Source organism: Papio anubis, chromosome 13 (genome assembly GCF_008728515.1).
Source record: "Papio anubis isolate 15944 chromosome 13, Panubis1.0, whole genome shotgun sequence".
Lineage (NCBI taxonomy): Eukaryota > Metazoa > Chordata > Mammalia > Primates > Cercopithecidae > Papio > Papio anubis.
In genome coordinates, this window is record NC_044988.1 from 63,553,162 (window position 1) to 63,573,349 (window position 20,188).

Genomic DNA, 20,188 nt, shown 5'->3' on the forward strand with positions numbered 1-20,188 from the left:
ACAGAAAGAATACAAGTACATTTCCCAGAACTGAAGAATATGAGTCTACAAATTGAAAGAGTCCACTGAGCACCCAACATAACAAACAAAAATAACTTATCTCAGGGTCCTTCATCTTGAAAATTTGGAAAACCAAGGATATAGATAAATTCCTAAACTGTTCTTTTAAAAAAACGTTATAAAAATATCAGGAATCAGAATCAGAATGAGGCTGGTCACAGTGGCTCTCACCTATAATCCCAGCACTTTGGGAGGCTGAGGCCAGATCGCTTGAAGCTAAGAGTTCAAGACCCTCATCTCTTAAAAAAAAAAATTAAAAATTAGCCAAGTGTGGTGGTGCACACCTGTAGTCCCAGCTACTCAGGATGCTGAGGCAGTAGGATCACTTGAACCCCAGAGGCATACCACCTTGTCCAGAGAAACTTTTCTAAAGCAGAAGCTGTGGAACTTACAGAGGGTCATGTGGTGTACATGTCTGGAAATAATTAGATCTTTTAAGGATAATCTTGTAAGCCCATGAGTTTACATGGAAGACTTGTTTTTACTGTGTTCTGGTGACAGTGAGCAATTCAAGTAGACCTGTACCTAGCTGCGTTCATTGGGTAGGAAACTCTTGACTTACAGAAAACATAAATTCACTCTAACCTCCTTTCTATATATTTTCCTGAGATGTTGCCTAGGTTAGAGCTGCTTTGCTTTACAACTTACAGGGGGACAAAGAACAGAGCCATGAAGAAAAGTTAAAGAATTTGAGGTAGTATTCCTATTGAAAAGAAAACACTGGCTATGACCATGACATGGTTCCCTGTTGTAAACTGGTAAATTGAACAGTAGTACAGTCTCAAGGCAATAGGAGGGATTCAGGTTAAAGAAAAGAGGAGATTCCTGATTCACATTTATTATAGTTGTCATTTATTGAGCCCTCCCTAAATACCAGTCACTGTCCTAGATGTCTTATATATCTTCTCTCTAACTCCTACCACCACCCTGTAGGAAAGGTATTATCCCCATTTTAAAATGAAACAGAGGCTGAGGGGAATCAAATAACTTGCCAGGTGCTACAGAATTAGTCCTGAGGAGCAGAGTTCTATACCTACCTTTTCTTAGCTCTTTACATTGACCAGAAAGAAACAAAAATGAATGGCCTGATACTGGAAAGAGCAAATCAGGGTTCTATTTCTCCAGTGTAATGGACAATAGTTTGTTAGTTGAAGGGAGTTCCTATGCCTTAAATAAAAATATGTAATATAAAAATAGTTACTGAACTCCCACAAAATGAATGGGAATAAAAGTGGAGCTTAACCAAGAGTATGTTATTGATAGATTCCAGTGACTTTTCAAGAGTTTTCAATTCAGACATAAGTAATTGGCTGGGCACGTGGTGGCTCACACCTGTAATTCCAGAACTTTGGGAGACCGAGGTGGGAGGATCACTTGAGCCCAGGAGTTCAAGACCAGCCTCGCCAACATAGTGAGACCCCGTCTCTACAAAAAAATTTTAAAAAGAAAAAACATAATTTTAGTTGCCAATACAGTGTAAACTGGACCCTGATTAACAAATATGCTAATTGGCCTGGCTTTGGTGATTTAACTATCTTTCCTTTGAATGCAGCACATTCCAAAGGCCTATTTAATTGAGTATATATCACAGTTATTTATTTGTTTGGTCTCCCTGGGTGAACTGTAAACTCCATGAAGGCAGGCATCAGGTTTGTTTCTTTCACACTACAGTGTCTGGCACTTTGGAGGTGCTCAGTTAAGATTGAGTAATTCCTTTCGTCCTTGGGTGAGACTTTGGCATTTAAGGTTCTCAGGGCCACAGATTCCTTCAAACGTTTGCCCAAAGCAGAGAAGGAAACTCTTCTAGAGCACTGTTGTGTACTACTGGGTTGGGCTGTTAGATTTCCCAGGTCCTGCCTCCTTTGGGTGGGCCCGTAGGGCTTGATGCCAGATGGGCTGTGTTTTTGGCAAAGGGCTTGTTCTTATTCTGAGATTTTGACTATAAATGGACTATGCTATTTGCTGTCCCCGCTGAACCCAATGGGGCAGCAGCCGACAACAGGAGCACAGAGTTACTACTTTTCCTACTGGAACCTCCCAACATCTACCCAGAGATAGCTCCAGTATAGGTTGGCCAAGCAGGAAATTCCAAACCCTTTTCCTGAAACTTCAAATAGCTTGAGGAGTCTCTTCAGATGTAGCTGGAAAAGCTCCCAGCGAGCAGAGCTGGGTCTTATGTAACTTTATAGACTGCCCTTTTTAGGAAAAAAACAAACTGTTCCTCAGCTAGTGCTGGACTTTTGAAACATATCCTGCATTCTTTCCTAGCTACTCAGCAGTCCCCATTGGAAGCAGCTAATAAGACAGAGTTGAAGACTGTGAGGTTAAAGGGGGAGAAAGGGAGGGCAGGATGTCTGTCATTGTGTCTGGAACCTGCTGTTCTGGGTCCCCGGCTGTGGCTCCCACTAGCAGTAGAGGGAGCACATTGCCAGGTGTGAAGGAAACTCTAAGAGAGGAGCTGTTGCAAGGATACTCCCCCTGCATATTCCAGAAGCTCATCACTGGATTCCCTAGATCCGTTTCAGCACCCCACACCCTAAAAAGGGCCAGAACTAAGTATGTGTAAATATGTCCGTATCTGTAATGAGCCAAATTCTGCTCTGAAGAAATGTTTCCAGTTTGATGACGATTTCGGTTCCTCCTTAGTTCAACTCAGTGAACATTTTAATCATATACCCTGTGCCAGACTTGAGGCTAGGTTAAGTGACTACAAAGATGAAGATAGCCTCTGTCCTTAGCATGCAACCAAGAAGGAAATAGGAAATGCATATAAATGGTTATAATATACTTCCTTGCTTTATAATCCGTAGTACTTTTTGTAATTCTTGTATTTTTAACTCTTCTGAAAGATATATATCAGGTTTATGTTATCTACCTGTGAACTAATGTGCTAATTCAAGATAAAAATACAGGACAATCTCAGCTGGGCGCGGTGGCTCACACCTGTAATCCTAGCACTTTGGGAGGCCAAGGCGGGCGGATCACGAGGTCAGGAGATCGAGACCATCCTGGCTAATATGGTGAAACCCTGTCTACTAAAAATACAAAAAATTAGCTGGGCGTGGTGGCAGGCGCCTGTAGTTCCAGCTACGTGGGAGGCTGAGGCAGGAGAATGGCGTGAACCCAGGAGGCGGAGGTTGCAGTGAGCCGAGATCGCGCTGCTGCACTCCAGCCTGGACGACAGAACAAGACTTCCATTTCAAAAAAAGAAAAAAAATAGGAAAATCTCTTCAGGTATAACTCTTCTTTTACAAGTTTCTCATGAAGGGGGCAAGCACAAGTTTCAAGAATATTTTCATCTAATTTTTGGTTTTTATTTTCATAATTTTCTGAAGCTAATATAAGGCATTTTAGAACTTTGAATATAATTTGAATCTTTTAAAACAACATTTAGCTTTCTCAATGAATTATAATTTGCCCTATGCATGCCTGTAGCTTTTATTTCTTCTCTGAATTAAGGTATTAGGCATTTAGTGGGCACTCATTAGATACTTGTTCTCCCAGTACAGGTAGCTGTCCTCTTTAAGGCTGTAAGTGGGTAGTCCCTCTTTGTCTCCTGTGCTGATGTTTCATGAGGTCCAGGCTTTCAGGCCTGTGAGGATCCCAGATGGCCCAAAAGAGTCCATCATCCCACTTATTGCCAGAAAATATAGATAAGCAAAAAGAAGATGTGTATGCATTTTTTAAAATAAAAATGGGATCATACCATGAGTTATACTTTGTTTTGTTTTGTTTTTTTCCTTCCTCCTCCCCTGCCTCTTTTATACATCAGGCAAAAGAGCACAGCTACTGTGGTACCAAACACACCTGGGTATGAAGCTCAGCTCTGCCACTCCCCAGTTATAAAAACATGGACAATTTTGGTAAAATCTCTGGGCCCCTGGGAAATAATAACATTAAGTTTAACCTTATGAAATGGGCATTTTTGCAGGTGAAAAAAATGCATATTGACCATTTCACATCACCCTAACAGTTCCCGCCTTGTATAGTTTTGTCAGCGTTAAATGACATGATACACATGCAGTTATCACAATGTCTGTCAGTGAGGTACTCACTAATGACTATGAATGTTAATTGCTACTGCTACTACTAGGATGATAATGATAATGACTGCCAAGAAGCAGAAGCACAAATCAAAGGGAACTGATTGAGCAGCCATTCTTAGGTTTCCAACCATGGATTTTGGACTTGAGAATTATACTTTGTTTTTTTGTTATTGTTGTTGTTGTTTGAGACAGAGTCTCGCTCTGTCACCCAGGCTGGAGTACAGTGACACGATCTCAGCTCACTGCAACCTCTGCCTCCCAGGTTCAAGTGATTCTCATGCCTCAGCCTCCCGAGCAGCTGGGATTACAGACAAGTGCCACCATGCCGAGCTAATTTTTGTATTTTTAGTAGAGATGGGGTTTCACCATGTTGACCACACTGGTCTCGAACTCCTGACCTCAAGTGATCCACCTGCCTCAGCCTTCAATCCTCCTAGGATTGCAGGGGTGAGCCACTGCACCCAACCTGAGAGTTGTACTTTGTAAATTGTTTATTTAAAAGAAAAAGGAAAAAAAAAACTATCATGAGCATAGTTTCATCTTGACAACAAATCTGACACATCTTTTTGTGTTCTGTAGAATACTTCATTGCATGGATTACATCGTAATTTATTTAACCAATTTTTTACTGAGGGGATTTTTAAAATATTTTTAAATTTTGGCCAGGTGCAGTGGCTCATGCCTGTAATCCCAGCAATTTGAGAGGCCAAGGTGGGAGGATTGCTTGAGCCCAGGAGTTTGAGACTAGTCTGGGCAACATAGCAAGACCCTGTCTCTATAAAAAATTGTTTTAAATAATTTTTTTTTGCTTTTGTAAATAGTGCTTCAACAAACATTCATTCATATATATATAACTTTATGTGTCTTTATAATGTTACTTCTTTTAAATATATTTGATAGAAGTAGACTAGAGAGTATGCTTATTTCAAATTTTGCTACATACTGCTTGGCTGCCCTCTTGAAAATTTCATTAATTCATTTGAAAATATTAATCTATGTATCCCAGACACTGCTAGGTTCTAAGTGTACACCAACAAATAATGGTAGACAGGGTTCCTGCCCCATGAAACTTGCTGCCTAGTGTTAGAAGCCAAATGAACAAGTATAAAACACAATATAGAGAAGTGCAAGGTGCTTTGAGAAAATATAGCCAGTAGTCTGGGAAGGGCCATTGGATTCGGAATATTTTAGCTAAAAACCTAAAGGATGATTAGGAGTTAGACAAATGGAGGGGCAGTGTTCCAATCAGTACCGAGCTGATCCGAGTTGACAGTATGACTACAGGGCAAAAGATGAGAGTGAAGAGGTGATTTATCAAAGCTAGAATATACCTTTAGGGAATCTGGATTTTATGGAAAGCTTTTGACGGGTTTTTCAGCATAAGAGTGATATAAGTACACTTCATTTGATGTCTATTAAGATGATTCTAGGAAGGAAAACCAGGTTAGAGGTTGATGTAGGAACTTAGATAAGTAATAAATATAGGCTGGTCTTTAGTAGCAGTAGGGATGGAGAATGTGGTAGGATGTATAAAGTAGCAATAGATATGAGTAACAGAAACCCACCATTGGTGACTTAAATAAGATGGAGGGTTTTTTTCCTCTCATCAACAACTGAAGTACAGAGGTAGACAGTCCTGGGCTAGTATGGCAGCTCCACAGTCATTAGAGACCCACACCCTTTCCAGTTTTTTGCTCAGCTATCTCTAGGCCATCCTTATGGCACAAGATGACCTACTATAGCTCTAGTCATCACACCTACCTTCCTAGCAGCAGGATGGAGGAAAGGAGGAAGAAGGATGCACCCTGTTCATCATAAAGAGACTACCCAGAAGTTGCACACAGCAATTCCACCATAACTTGGTCAAATGGTCACCCTTACTTGCAAGGGAGGGAGAAATGTGGAATTTTACTTGGACAGCATTGTACCCAGCCAAATATCAGGGTTCTGTTAATTTGAAAGATAAAGGGAGAACAGATATTTGATTGGCAACTAATAATCTGGGACCTGGGAAGGTGGGGAACTAATTTAATTCAGCTAAATTATTTACAAAATAACAGTTCACACAAAGATACACAATACCACTGTTGAAAAGAGACTTATTTGGCTACGAAGCAAAGATTTAACATTAAAAATAATCCTGTTTTCTTGTAAAGAATAACCAAGTGTTAGCTCATGTACATCTCCAGCTTTGATAGGAATATAGCTGTATTCATTTGACCTGAATCACTACCATGTAAAAGTGTCATACTTGTGATTTTTACTACTTTGTCATTCATTAATATTCAGAGTATAGAAAAAGGCAGACCAATAGATTGCTGCTATTTTTTTTTTTTTTCAAGCCCACAGCTAACATCATCGATTGCTGCTCTTTGGAACAAAGTCAAACAAGACCCAAATTAAGGGATTTGCTTATTGTTTTTCTCTATCAAGGATATTAGCAGTATATTATAGTAGAAAGAGCAAGGGCTTTGGATTGAGTCAGACAAAAATTGCAAGCCCAACTCCTCTACTTTCTGGCTCTGTGATCTTAGATAAAGTTTATCTCTGCAAGATCCTCAGTTTCCTCAACTGTAAAATAGAGATGATAATATCTACTTTGCACGGTTATCATGAGGATTAGAAATGCATTTATGGGCTGGACATAGTGATTCACACCTATAATTCCAGCACTTTGGGAGGCTGAGGTGGAAGGATCACTTGAGGCCAGGAGTTTGAGAACAGCCTGGCCAACATGGGGAAACTCCATCTCTACTAAAACTTCAAAAATTAGCTGGGTGTGGTGGCTCACACCTCTAATCTCAGCTACTTGGGTAGCTGAGGCATGAGTATCACTTGAACATGGGAGGCAGAGGTTGTGGTGAGCCGAGATCACACCACCACATTCTAGCCTGAGCGACAGAGCGAGATTCTTGTCTCAAAAAAAAAAAAAAAAAAAAAGGAAATGCTCTTATGACAAACATCTAGCATGGTGAGTAACATAGTAGATAATAAATAATCGCTAATAATATTAGAAGAATTACAATTTAGCAATAACTCGTTTCTTCTAGCTTCTGGTGTGCGGGGAGGTATAACTACAAAGATTCCTAACCATTTCTACATCATTCTTAGGATGCTTCTATAGCAGTTTGCCACCTGTTTATAGAACCTGTAACTATTTGTGATGGTGCCTAGATTAAAGTCAGCCCTAAATCTTTGCTCAAAATGAACTCACCCCTACTCTCATGCCTCTCATCCATATTTACTGTGTCCAAATCCATCTGTCTGTTGATAGTTTCCTTGCTATCCACAGCCATACCACATATAGAATGGGGAGTGAGTTCAGGCCTGAGCCAATTCAAGTGTGGATTTGGAACCTGGGAGAAGGGAAAAAAAAAAAAGGCCTCATAGAGGCATGGGATAGTATTAAGCAGAAACAGAAAGATAAAGATGGTTTATGGTTCATTCTACACTCCAGAATGATAATGCAATAAGCTAAATCCTATAGATGCTTTTGAAGTGTTTTATGTGAGGGAAATTAGCCAGTCTGTCAGCTCCAATACAAATAACCTCAGGATTCTTCCTTCACATTCCTCAGTGGTTCCTCAGAGGGGAGTTGCCTCTGAGAACTGTGTCAGCCCCGTGGAAAGAGGATCTCTAGGCAGGCCCACCAGGGTCAGAATTTTAAGATATAGACCTTGAATAGAGAGGCCTTTAAAGTCTAGAGTAGGAGTCAATCAGCAAATTATGGTCTCTGCCAGGGTGTTTTTGTATGGTCCACAAGCTGAGAATGGCTTTTACATTTTTAAAGAGTTGTTGTTTGTTTGTTTTTTTAAAAGGGAATTGCTAAGAAAGTAAATTTCAAGTATTCTCACCAAAAGAAGATAAGTATTTGAGGCAATGGATATGTTAATTAGCTTAATTTAATTTAATTATTCCACATGATATTCATAAATCATAGTATCACTTTGTGCTCCATAGATATATACAATTATAAATTGTAAATTCACAAGAAAAAAAGTTTTACAAAGATGTGGCAGTACTATACGGCCCACAAAGCCGAAATCTTTACAGAAAGATTTTGCTGATCCCTGATTTTGAGGCCCCTTCTCTGAAAGGAAGTGGGTCTCACCAGAGGCTGCAGGAGGTTTGAACATCTGTTTTAAATCCCAGGGTAGAGACTTACAGAAAAAGAGGTGTCACCATCAACAAAGAATAGATTTCTAGTTCTCCTCTTCAGGAGTTCCGGAGACCTGGCAAACTAACCCAATACTGAGGGATTGCTGGGCTAGAAAGAGTGAAGTCTTGTGTTGGGTTTAGAATACAGTATCGCCTTTGTTCTAACTGAGCAGTAGAATACATCCCTCATTAATGTTGCTCTCTCAGGCCTTTTAGGCTACATTCCAGTGAGTCCTGCTGCTGAATGCCACATCAGTGGGATACAGGCCCCAGATCAGTGTCCTGGGCCCACAAACAGGGGAGAATTAGCTTTGTGGCTCCTAGCTAGACAAGGGAGTAAGTGAAATTGTTTCTTTTGCTTGCATATTTCTAAATTCCTTATTATAAGTTAGTGGAAATTAATACCTTACATCTAGGTAAGCATATTCCTATTTCATCTGTTCCTTAAACCATAGGTGGGGATTATAGGCCTGAAAGAAGGGCACTGCATCTCTGGGCACAGACCAGGCCCACTTCCTAATGCGGCCACTGTGACCCTAGAAGAGGGAGGACACAGGAGAAGGCCAGGGCGCTCTACCTGCATGCATGGATGACCATTATATTTCTGAAATACTTTAGTCCAAAGACTACAGCATTTACATTTCCCTTATTCTTTTTATTTTTCAAATATTTTTTCCTACCACACACCAGAAGATGGATACAGTTAGTCCTTTTACTAGATGGCAAATACAGAGCTTTGAGAGAACAGGTACCCTGCCCCAGATGACCTAGCAAGTTGGAGGAAAACCCAAGAATGAAAGCAGTGTTCCTGTCTTTGGGCATCCTACCACTATCCTAGGCATGAGTAGTTTCCAGATGGAGCTAAGATCAAACTCCTTTATCACTAGTGATCAAATCTGGTTGTTTCTAAGGCTGCACTGTTGTTCTGATGACCGAGTGGATCATCCTTGAATGACAGGGAAAAAATGTATTAAATGAGTCCCTCACCAGCCTACCTTTTTGCCAGCACCCTGGCTTCTTAAGGTATTAACATGTTGTGTCACTGACGATGACCTACGATTGCAGGAAGATGACAGAGTCACTGTTCCTGTGTGCTTGGCTGCTTGGCTGTTTTGTTTGCACTTTGGCATTCCTACCTGGTGAGTGGTACATTTTTGTCATTCCACAGCAGTCTGCTCTGCTCCTGACTCCAGAGTAAGCTAGTCTACATCTATTTACATCAGCTTTCCAGCTGTCAGCCTCCTCATGCTCCTGTCTGCCTGAGGGGGCAAGTAGACACTCTGGCAGGAGCTGCCTTTCAGGGAGGTTAGTGGGATGTCCACAGAGTTCCAGATACTGTAGTCAAAGTATAAAGTCCCTGTGACCCCAGTCTCTAGGTCTTGCAGGGATGAAGAAGCTTTCAGGAGATTATCTAGGCACAGCTCCTGGCCCAGTGAGATTTCTATCCTAGTGTGTCATGTCTAGGAAAAAATCTCTGATGGCAGATCTTCAAGAAATTTGATGTACATGCTAAAAACCATACAAATTGGTTGAGGACTGGCCTAACCCAGCCTCTGTCTCAAATTCCTATAAAACCCTCCCAAATAGGCTTTCTCTTTTTCTTTACAACGTCAGCACTCAATGCTCTAGTTTGGGACTTATGACTGATAAGGCTGAGCTTCTGGGTAGCTGAGTGGCAGTCTTTCTTTGTTTTTATTCAGATTATTTCAATGCAGCCAATTTGTGTGTGTGTATGTGTGTACCCTGTCCAGAACAACAGGGCCTGCCTGTCTCAAGAGAGTACTATGAGCAACAGCTTTCAACTTGAGGTCCACCTGGTCCCAGAGGTTTGGTGCTAGACAGCTGGACATATGAAAGCTCTGTTTGTTCCCTTTCGTCTTCCCTGTCCTGTTTAATGCTGAACTGTTTTCAACAAGACTTGCTTCCTATAGAATCCAACTTAGCAACCTGGAGAAGCCTGAGGCCACTCCTGGAGCAGGAAGCTGCCCTAGATTTGGGCAGTAACCAGTAGAACTTGATACTGACGCCAGAGTGTAAAAATAAACACCTCCTACAGTTCTGTCTTAATCCATTGGCATCACAGTTGCTATTATTAACCCATAGGCCTCACAGGCAGCTGTGATGGTCAGACAACAGCCTGGACAAAACCTATCCTGCCAACTTGGGATCACACTCTCTCCCCTTCACCTACTGGGATATGATCTGGGGCCCCAGCAGAAGCACCATCAGTGTAGAAGCATGCCCTACAACAGGTAATACTAGAGGTGGATTAGTATCTTTGGTTTTGGAGAGCCCTGAGGCTCCCAGGGCCAGCCTACCAGCCTAGAGTATGATGGGCACAGACAGGATGACTGAGTCCGTCCTAGCATAGGGGAGGAAAAAAAGGAATGTGACCCTTCCATTTCCTTTGGCTCTTGTAGAGATTTTGCCTGCCACTTCCCTGACCTGAAGCCTTTAGATTTTCTGGGAAATTGGAACAGGGGAGAGGAAAGAGCTCCACTGGTCATCTGCCAAAGATATAGTAATAATAATGACTTATTACTAAGCATCTACCATGTGTTGGGTACTTTATGTACAATGTCTTATTTTTACTTCAAGCTTTTCAGGGAAAATATGACAGTCTTACAAATGAGGAAGGTGAAGTTTAGTGAGGTTGAGTGACCACCCAGAATTCCACAGCTGGCAAGTAATGTGTCAGAGTTGGACCCAGACTTGTCTTAACACCAAAATCCATGTTGTGAATCATTATAGAACCTAGGCTGCTGAATACTCAGGACCCAGGCCAGGCTTCGGCTACCTGCTTTTTAAATTTGGGGGCTTAAGTAAACAAAAATATATAAGTTACTCTCACTTTAGCCCTACAACTAAAGCAACAGTTACTGGTACACAAATGGTTTTTGCTGCCACCTGCGAGTGAGCCAGTCCCAGTGCGCTTACCGTGCACGGTGAGCTGGATTCCAGAGACTAGCAGGGCAAGCCTCCTGGAAGATGAGATGCCTCCGGGGAAAGGCTTTGACGCTGCCTGAGGAGTCTCAGACCATGACTTCTCTGTGGAGAACATGGCCAGATTGGAACCTGGTTCCCCAGGGGAACAAGGCTTTGATGGCTCTGGCAGTCACGCTGAGGGAGGGGGGTGTATTTGAATAAAAAGATTCCTTGAAGGACAACTAGGCTTCCCCCCTCTCTTTTTCCAACCTCTCCACCCTGGCCCCACAACTGGCTTCTGTAATTCAATCTAGATTCTTCTCATAGCCTACTCTACCGTGCATATGTGGCCTTTTATTTACAGCTTTGGGCATTCTGATTGGATAGCAGCTTCCTAGCTGGCATGCTTCAGTCCATTGCCTGTGGGGTGGGGGAGCACAGTACACTCTGATTTTGCTTCCTTTTAGCCCAGGAGCTAAAAGGGATAGCCAGAGGGCTGCCCACATAGCCAAAGGACTGACCACACTGAGCAATCAAAGAGCAGCATAGGGGCCTTTTTTGTTCCAGCTAACTTGCTCCTGCAAATACACGCTTGAGAGCCATCCTCCAAGCAAAGCAGTCTGTGCTGAGGCTTTCAGCATCCACCCCTTGTACACTGTCTCTGGTCTTGGTGGCTCCCTTGCTGCTCACCTACACCTAGCATTGGGAGGCTTTAGCCTGTGGGCCTTACTCACTGCTGCATTCTCCATCGCCTCATCTGAAGAACTCGGTCTATCAAGGTAGGAACCAAATCTTTCCTAATTCCCTGTAGTCTTCCTCTCTCCCCCTAATACATCCTCAAAAGAAATAGGGTTTACAACAAAATCCCAATCTCTAGAGACTTACAGCTAGCAGTTAGAAGCCAGGCACCTGGGAGTATAGGGGTGTTTATGTGTATTTGTATTCATGTTGGAATGCAGGAGGTTTTGTTTTTGTTTTTTTTTTTTTTAACACACTGCATAGGAACCTTCCCTTGGGCTCCAGATTTTAATTTGGCTTAGGTTATAATTAGACCTGAAAAGGACCTTAAGAGGTCATCTGATTGAGCCCACTGCTTCCAAACAGGTGCTACAGGTTGAGTTAAGGAGGGAATCAAATGGTTGGCCTAATGGAGAAAGGTATATACTTTTGCTGGCTGGATCAGCAGAAGAAAATAATTTTTTGTTTTCTAGATTGAATCCCTTTTGAGCATAGAGAGACCCTAGGGGCAAAGCTAGGCTTATTATCATCAGATTTTTATGGAATAAAGAAAAGCAACCCTTTCAGCTCAGTGAGGTTCAGTGGCTTTAGCGTATTCTTTTCTTGGGTATACGTTCCGAATGCTGCAGTCTGCATTTATTGAACTGGGGCCTTGGGTGCTTGGGGCCTTTTACCTTTTAGGCTGCTAAGCCCATTCTACTTCAGAGCCAAGCCTCTTCTGGAATGTTTGTCTTTGACTTTTGGGGGTGGACATTTAGCTGAACTTTTCTACAACATATGTGAGAAGCCAAAAGCAAACCAAGTTCTGTGCTTCGAAAGAGGACTCTATATTAAGGAAGCCTAATAAGGCAGCAACTGGTGTGTCTGGGACAGCCCTTCAGGCTAGGCCCCTTCCAACACACTCCCAGCATGCTGTCTGGCCTCACTTGGAGTCCAAAATAACATGATACGAGTTAGAAACAGCGGCCTCCTCAGCTAGCAGCAGCTACACTCTACTTGGAGGAAAGACAGATGACCTTCTGGGCGTTGGCTGCTATTCCATTTATGGAATCAGACTCCTGATGCCATAGCCAGGTGCTCTCAGCATCTAACAACTTGTTTATTCTCTCTTTACAGTTCAGTCCTAGATACCCACAGGAATCGCTGTTACCACCAGTTCTGAAATCTCCAAATTCTTTGAGCCTCTGTCACACATTTCACAGAGAAGTACTTGTCTTGTAGGAAACTCAGAGCCTCCATCTAATCTTATGGCAGGGGTGGAGGGTAGTTATGCAAGCTGACTTTCCAAATTCATGTACAAAGTTTTGTTTCTGTTCTGGGAAGTTAGGTTTGCTATTAGTGAAGTTAATCAACATCTATTTACAAATATTTGATTTGGGAGGCATGAAAAAAGAGAGATGTTTCTGTCAGTTAATTATTTATTTAACTCCCCATTATCTCTAACTCCCAACAAACCATGGTCAGTTCTGCCTTTGCCTAGGGTCCCCTGGAGGTGCCTTTAGGGGCCCCCACAGTGAGGAGAGGGAATTGGAGTGCATGGGGCATTAGGCCTCCTCTGCTTCAACCAGGGTAGCTGTTTTATGTATTGGGGCTGAAAAATTAAAAGCATTGCTCTAACCCTTACATCCTGAAACTTTCTTTTTACTGTTTCGGCCTTCTCCAGAGGCATACTGGCAATCATAACGAAATTATGAGCCCCTCAAATTGGGCTGTTACCCCTGAACATCCAGCATAGCTCCTTATACACAGGAAGAGTACAGTAGATGCTTGTGGCTGGATTACTTGCTTGATTAATTGCCTCAAGATGATATTAATTGATAGCCTCAGGATAATTCTAGATCAGAGAATAGAGTACAGTATGTAAGAATTTACTTTGATTTGTTATGGTTTGAGCATTTCCAACCTTTGCTACTGGAATCAATCACGCAGTCTGAGGTGAAAATTTAGCCAAAAGGAATTACCCTAACTGAGGTTGTCGCTGTTGGAGAGGATACCCAAGTAAGTCAGCACAAACAAAAGTACCTTCTGTTGATTTCCAAAGATTTGTATGATTTCAGTCCACTTCTGTCCCTAGTGTACTGAGGTGAAAGGTCAGCAGAGTGATTATTGGGAAGACCAGCCACAAAAGTGTACTAAAATCATACAGTCCTGTCTGTTGTTTAGTACTGCTTACTTTTGCTAAAAATTACCTTCTTGGACAGTTCCCAAAACTACTCACTGTCTTGATTGTGGGAAATGCAAAACTTTTCTCTGCTAAGCTATACTTATTAACAGCATCTAAACTGGTTTTTTTTTTTGTTGTTTTTTTTTTTTTTGAGACGGAGTCTTGCTTTGTCACCCAGGCTGGAGTGTGGTGGCGCGATCTCAGCTCACTGCAAGCTCCGCCTCCCGGGTTTACGCCATTCTCCTGCCTCAGCCTCCTGAGCAGCTGGGACTACAGGCGCCGCCACCACGCCCAGCTAATTTTTTGTATTTTTAGTAGAGACGGGGTTTCACCGTGTTAGCCAGGATGGTCTCGATCTCCTGACCTCGTGATCCGCCCGCCTCAGCCTCCCAAAGTGCTGGGATTACAGGCGTGAGCCACCGCGCCCGGCCTGAACTGTTTATCTGCAGCCTGCAGTATACATCTGCATATCTTTTGTGAGGGTGACTTTGTTTTCAATTAGCTTATATGTTTTATAAAATTATAATGTTTTGTTTTTTATAAAGCTAAATAACAGGACATACATGAAAAAACCAGCCACATTCAAATAAAGTCTGTAAGTTCAGTTAATTGTAATGTTCTCAATGTTAATTGCTTTAACAAAGGTACCTTGATTATGTAAGATGGTAACATTAGGGGAAATGGTTGAAGGACGTACAGGAACTCTGAACTATATTTTCAACTTTTTATAAATCTAAATTATTCCAAAATAAGTAGTTAGCTTTTAAAAATTCATACACAGCAATAAAGGTCTTCACAATGAAAAAAAAAAAAAAAAAAGCCAAATAGTGGCTGGGCGTGGTGGCTCATGCTTAAAATCCCAGCACTTTGGGAGGCTGAGGTGGCTGGATCCTTGAGCCCAGGAGTTTGAGACCAGCCTGGGCAACATGGTGAAACCTTGTCTCTACAAAAAATACAAAAATTAGCCAGGCGTGTTGGTGTGTGCCTGTAGTCCCAGCTACTCAGGAGGCTGAGGTGGAAGAATGGCTTGAGCCCGGGAAGTGGAGGTTGCAGTGAGCCGAGATAGGGCCACTGCATTCCAGCCTGGGCAACAGAGGGAGACTCCATCTCAAAAAAAAAAAAATTAAATAAAAGATTAAGCCAAATAGTGCCAAATCTGGGGCAGTCTGAACGTCAAAATCAGTAATGAATTATAACCCACTGACTTTTTTAAAATCCAGAAGTCCATATTTATACTAAATCAATAAATTAAGAAAGGAAGGAAAAGGGAAATCTTTTTTTTTTTTTTTTTGAGATGGAGTCTCGCTCTCACCCAGGCTGGAGTGCAGTGATGCAATCTCAGCTCACTGCAAGCTCCGCCTCCTGGGTTCACGCCATTCTCCTGCCTCAGCCTCCCAGGTAGCTGGGACCACAGGCGCCCGCCACCTCGCCGGGCTAATTTTTTGTATGTTTAGTAGAGATAGGGTTTCACCATGTTAGCCAGGATGGTCTCGATCTCCTGACCTCGTGATCCGCCCACCTCGGCCTCACAAAGTGCTGGGATTACAGGCGTGAGCCTCCGAGCCCAGCCGGGAAATCTTTTTTATGTTAGAATGCCAATTAATAAATGTAGAAGGAATAATAGAAAATTGTCATTTTTTGGCCAGGCACAGTGGCTCATGCCTGTAATCCCAGCCCTTTGGGAGGCTGAGGTGGGTGGATCACTTGAGGCCAGAAGTTTGAGACCAGCCTGGCCAACATGGTGAAACCCTGTCTCTGCTAAAAATACAAAAAATTAGCTAGGCGTGGGGCACACGCCTGTAATCCCAGCTACTCAGAAGGCTGTGGGAGACGGAGGTTGCAGTGAGCCAAGATTGCACCACTGCACTCCAGCCTGGGCAACAGGGTGTGCCTCTGCCTCAAAAAAACAAAACAAAACAAAACAAACCTGTCATTTTTCAACCATCATAGTAAATATCTGATTCAGATGAAACTCATCAATGGATGCTAAAATGATTGGATGAAAGTTTGATGGGGAACAGGTTATTTACCTAATCTAAGAGTAATCTCTCCATAGATTGCTTATTAATTAGATGAGAAAATCACTTTACAATTTAGAAACCTGACAGATACTATCTTAACGAAGGGCTAATTCAAAAGTAGCATCATCAATAAAGTGACAAAATGACCTCATGTGTTGGGTTTTGTCTTGTTTTGTTCTGCGTTGTGTTTCTCCTAGACTCCTATTTTATGTTTTTGTTGTACTCTTTGTTTTCTGTTGGAGGCTGTCCTCAAAAGTCTGGTAATCCCTTGGCTACTGATTTAAAAATGAGCCATTTAAAAACACTGGAGGTTCTGTGAGAGTGGAAAGATATATCAACTGGCAAACTTGTCTGGTGGGCAGGTGCAACAGGCTGGCCTTTTTTTGTGTGGGGAAACCCCCAGAGAATTTGACATTCTTTTCTCTGAGGTAGGTCAGTTTCTGCAGAGGAATAATCTACCAGGGTTAGAGTGGGATAAATAAGTCTGGCTGTTGGTATTATCCTGAAACAGAAGAAAGAAGTCTAGCAATTCTTTGGAGATTTTCACTTAACCCCCCAGTTTTCAGATTGGCCCCTCATCATGCTTTCTTCCATGCCTTGTTTTCCTGAGTCGAATGCAGTTCCACTCAAGTTTCTCCAGAAATAAATCTCCAGTAATCTTGAAGAGCAGGAGACCAGTGGTCTCCTGACAGTATGGGGTTGTTGGTGAGGACTGGGAGTCTAATTACTTCTTCCACAAACTTTAACCAACATCCCAATTTTTTTTTTTTCCTTGAAAAAGAATTTTTGGTCGAGCATGGTGGCTCATGCCTGTAATCCCAGCACTTTGGGAGGCCGAGGCAGGCGGATCACCTGAGGCCAGAAGTTCAAGACCAGCCTGGCCTACACGGCAAAACCCCGTCTCTACTAAAAATACCAAAATCAGCCTGGCGTGGTGGTGCACGCATGCAGTCGCAGCTACTCGGGCGGCTAAGGCAGGAGAATTGCTTGAACCCGGGAGGTGGAGGTTGCAGTGAGCTGAGATCGCATCACTGCACTTCAGCAAGCCTCAGCCAGCTTTTGAACATATTTTTTAGGCCAGGTGTGGTGGCTTCTGCCTGTAACCCCAGCACTTTGGGAGGTCTAGGTGGGCAAATTGCTTGAGCTCGGGAGTTTGAGACTAGCCTGGTCAACATGATGAAACCTTATCTACCAAAAAAAAGAAAAGAAATACAAAAATTAGTTGGGTGTGATGGCACGTGCCTGTAGTCCCAGCTACTTGGGTGGTGGCCATGCAGAGTGAGTTCCTAGCATTTTTTGGAGTAATAACAGTGCTTTATATTTCTATAAAATGGTCAGTTGACAGAGCATTTTCACGTACTGTTTTGAATAGACCACTGTTCAGATCTATAGTAGGGGGCATGTTTCCCCCTAGCCTTCAACTCCCCATAAAGTAGCCTGGTCCAGGCACAGGAAGACTCAGTAACCAATGTTTATATTCATGCCTGCTTTATTTTGAGCACTCCTGGATCTCTCTATTGCTTAGGAAAGCTGCCCAGATCACTACTGACTTCTGGAGGATTCTGGGATTGAGGAGTGGGGAAAGGTATCCATATCCAGTCTTTTCATGTTTCTCTAAGGTTACCGACCTATTTTGGTCACAGTTGTGTAATCTCCTTTGTGGGGGTTTTGGAATATTAACCAACATCTTATCACTTAATAATAGTATTATACTTACTGGGTATTTACTATATGTCAGGCACAATTTAAGTGCTTGATAATATTAATTCACTTAATGTAGTTGGTGGTATTTTTATCACCATTCTACAGGAAATGGGGGCAGGGAAAGGCAAGATAACAGGCCTAGGATCATACAACACTCAAACAGATATTACCGCATTTTGTAACTGTTAAATTTATTGCATTCAGATTTTACTTGGCGGAGTACAGTGGCTCATGCCTGTAATTCCAGAGCTTTGGGGGGCTGAGGCAGGAAGATCACTTAAGCCCAGGAGTTCAAGGTTGCAGTAAGCTAGGATGGTGCCACTGCAGCCCGGGCAAAAGAAAGAGAGACCCTGTCTCAAAACAAAATAAAAGCCACACAAAAAATTTTTACTGATGTACAGTTTAGATACTTGTTACTGATATTCTTTATCCTGAGATAGTTTTACTTCCTGAATTCATGGATTCATGTTTTCTAATAACTTCTGAAATATTATCTGTCATTATCTCTTCAAATATTACCTCTCCTTGATTCTCTACCAAAGATTCTAAGTATATTAAACATTTTTATTCTGTCTTATCTCTTAACTTCTCATTCACTTTTCTGTTCTCTGTTTTTTCGTGCTGTGTTCTATGTGATTTCTTCAGATTGATCTTCCAGTTCACTAATTCTCACTTCAACTTCGTCTTTTCTGGTGTTAAATTTGTCCTTTCATTTTGTTTTGTTTTGTTTTTTTCTTTTTTGAGACAAGGTCTCGCTGTGTCACCCAGGCTGGAGTGCAGTGGTACTTTCATGGCTCACTTTAGCCTCAATCTCCCAGGCTCAAGCAGTCTTCTAACTACAGCCTTCTAAGTAGCTGGGACTACAGGTGTACACCACCACACTCTGCTTGCTTGCTTGCATATGTATGTACATGTGTATGTATCTAGTGACAGAGTCTTGCTATGGTGCCCAGGCTCTTACCAAATTCCTGGCCTCAAGTGATCCTCCTGCCTCAGCCTCCCAAAGTGCTGGGATCACAGGTATAAGTCACTGTACCTGGCTGAGTTTTTATTTTAATAATTGTTTTTCTAACTTCTAAACATATTTCATTCTTTTTCAGATCTGCCTGGTTATTTCTAATAATTCATTGCCACTCACTTACCTTTGAGATTTATCTTTTAAAACATTTCACACATAGCTGATTTATATTCTGTAACTGACATTTTTGGTATCTGAAGTTCTTGCAATCTAAATATATTATTTATTGTTTTCTCTGTTATGTGCTCATGGCATCTTTGTGATCATTAATTCTAATTTTTGTTGCTCTTTAATTTTGAGAATTCTGTTGACTTAGGTTGGGAAATATTTTCCCCCAGAGAAAATTCATATCTGCTTCTACCAAAAGCTGTGGAACACCACCTACCGTGGATCATGATGAACTTCCTTCAGGCTTCCCTGTTTCTGCTTAATGCAGAACTCTCAGGTTTAGCCCCCTCACCCTTGAGGGGGCTAAGTCTTCCAGTGGCGCAAGTCTTATCATCTTGGCTGCAGTGATGCTCTGGGAATTGGCCCACAGGGAACCCTGGTCCTCCCCATTGCTTACTGCATAGCTCATGAATTTTTCTCTTTTTGGGGAATTGGGTAGTCACAGAGATGTCTCCTATATACTGAGAGACCTGAAATGCTTTTAAAAGTATATATTGCCCAGGCACTGTGGCTCATGCCTATAATCCCAGCGCTTTGGAAGGCTGAGGCAGGAGGATTCCTTGAGGCTGGAAGTTCAAGATCAGCCTGGGCAACATAGCAAGATGCCATCTCTACAAAAAATTTAAACATTAGCCAGGCATGGTGGCACATGCTTGTAGTCCCACCTACTTGTGGGAGCTGAGGCAGGAGAATTGCTTGAGCCCAGCTCAAGGTTGCAGCGGGCTATGATTGGGCCACTGCACTCCAGCCTGGGTGACAGAGTGAGACCCTATTCCCTTAAAAAATACATATATATATGTATTATATAGGATCTCGTATTTCACATATTTTGCAGTGAAAGGGGCCCTGTAATGTCTTGATTACCATAATGTGGGAAGCAGAATTCTCTTTATGTGATTTGGTATCCTTTTTTTTTTGAGATGGAGTCTTGCTCTGTCACCCAGGCTGGAGTGCAATGATGCTATCATAGCTCACTGGAGCCCAAAACTCTTGGGTTCAAGTCAGCCTCCTACCTTAGCCTCCCAAGTAGCTAGGACCATAGGCATGTGCCACCACATCCAGCCAATTTTTAAATTTTTGTGTTGACAGTGTCTCGCTTTATTGCCCAGGCTGGTCTTGAACTTCTAGGCTCAAGCAGTCTTCCCTCCTCAGTCTCTCAAAGCACTGATATTTTACTTTTTAAATT

General features: G+C 42.2%; 1 protein-coding gene across 5 annotated transcripts in view; it reads left to right on the plus strand.

The window, feature by feature from the left end:
- The window catches only part of RUSC2 (RUN and SH3 domain containing 2), a 72,117-nt gene that overhangs the window by 18,330 nt on the left and 33,599 nt on the right, over positions 1-20,188 (plus strand). Inside the window, exon 1 of one of the 5 annotated variants that reach the window (XM_017949752.3) lies at positions 7,026-11,968. The exons of the other annotated variants lie outside the window; for them this stretch is intronic. The gene's annotated coding sequence lies outside the window, so the exon portion shown is untranslated. Of the gene's footprint in view, positions 1-7,025; positions 11,969-20,188 lie in introns of those variants that run through there. 5 annotated transcript variants of the gene reach the window in all.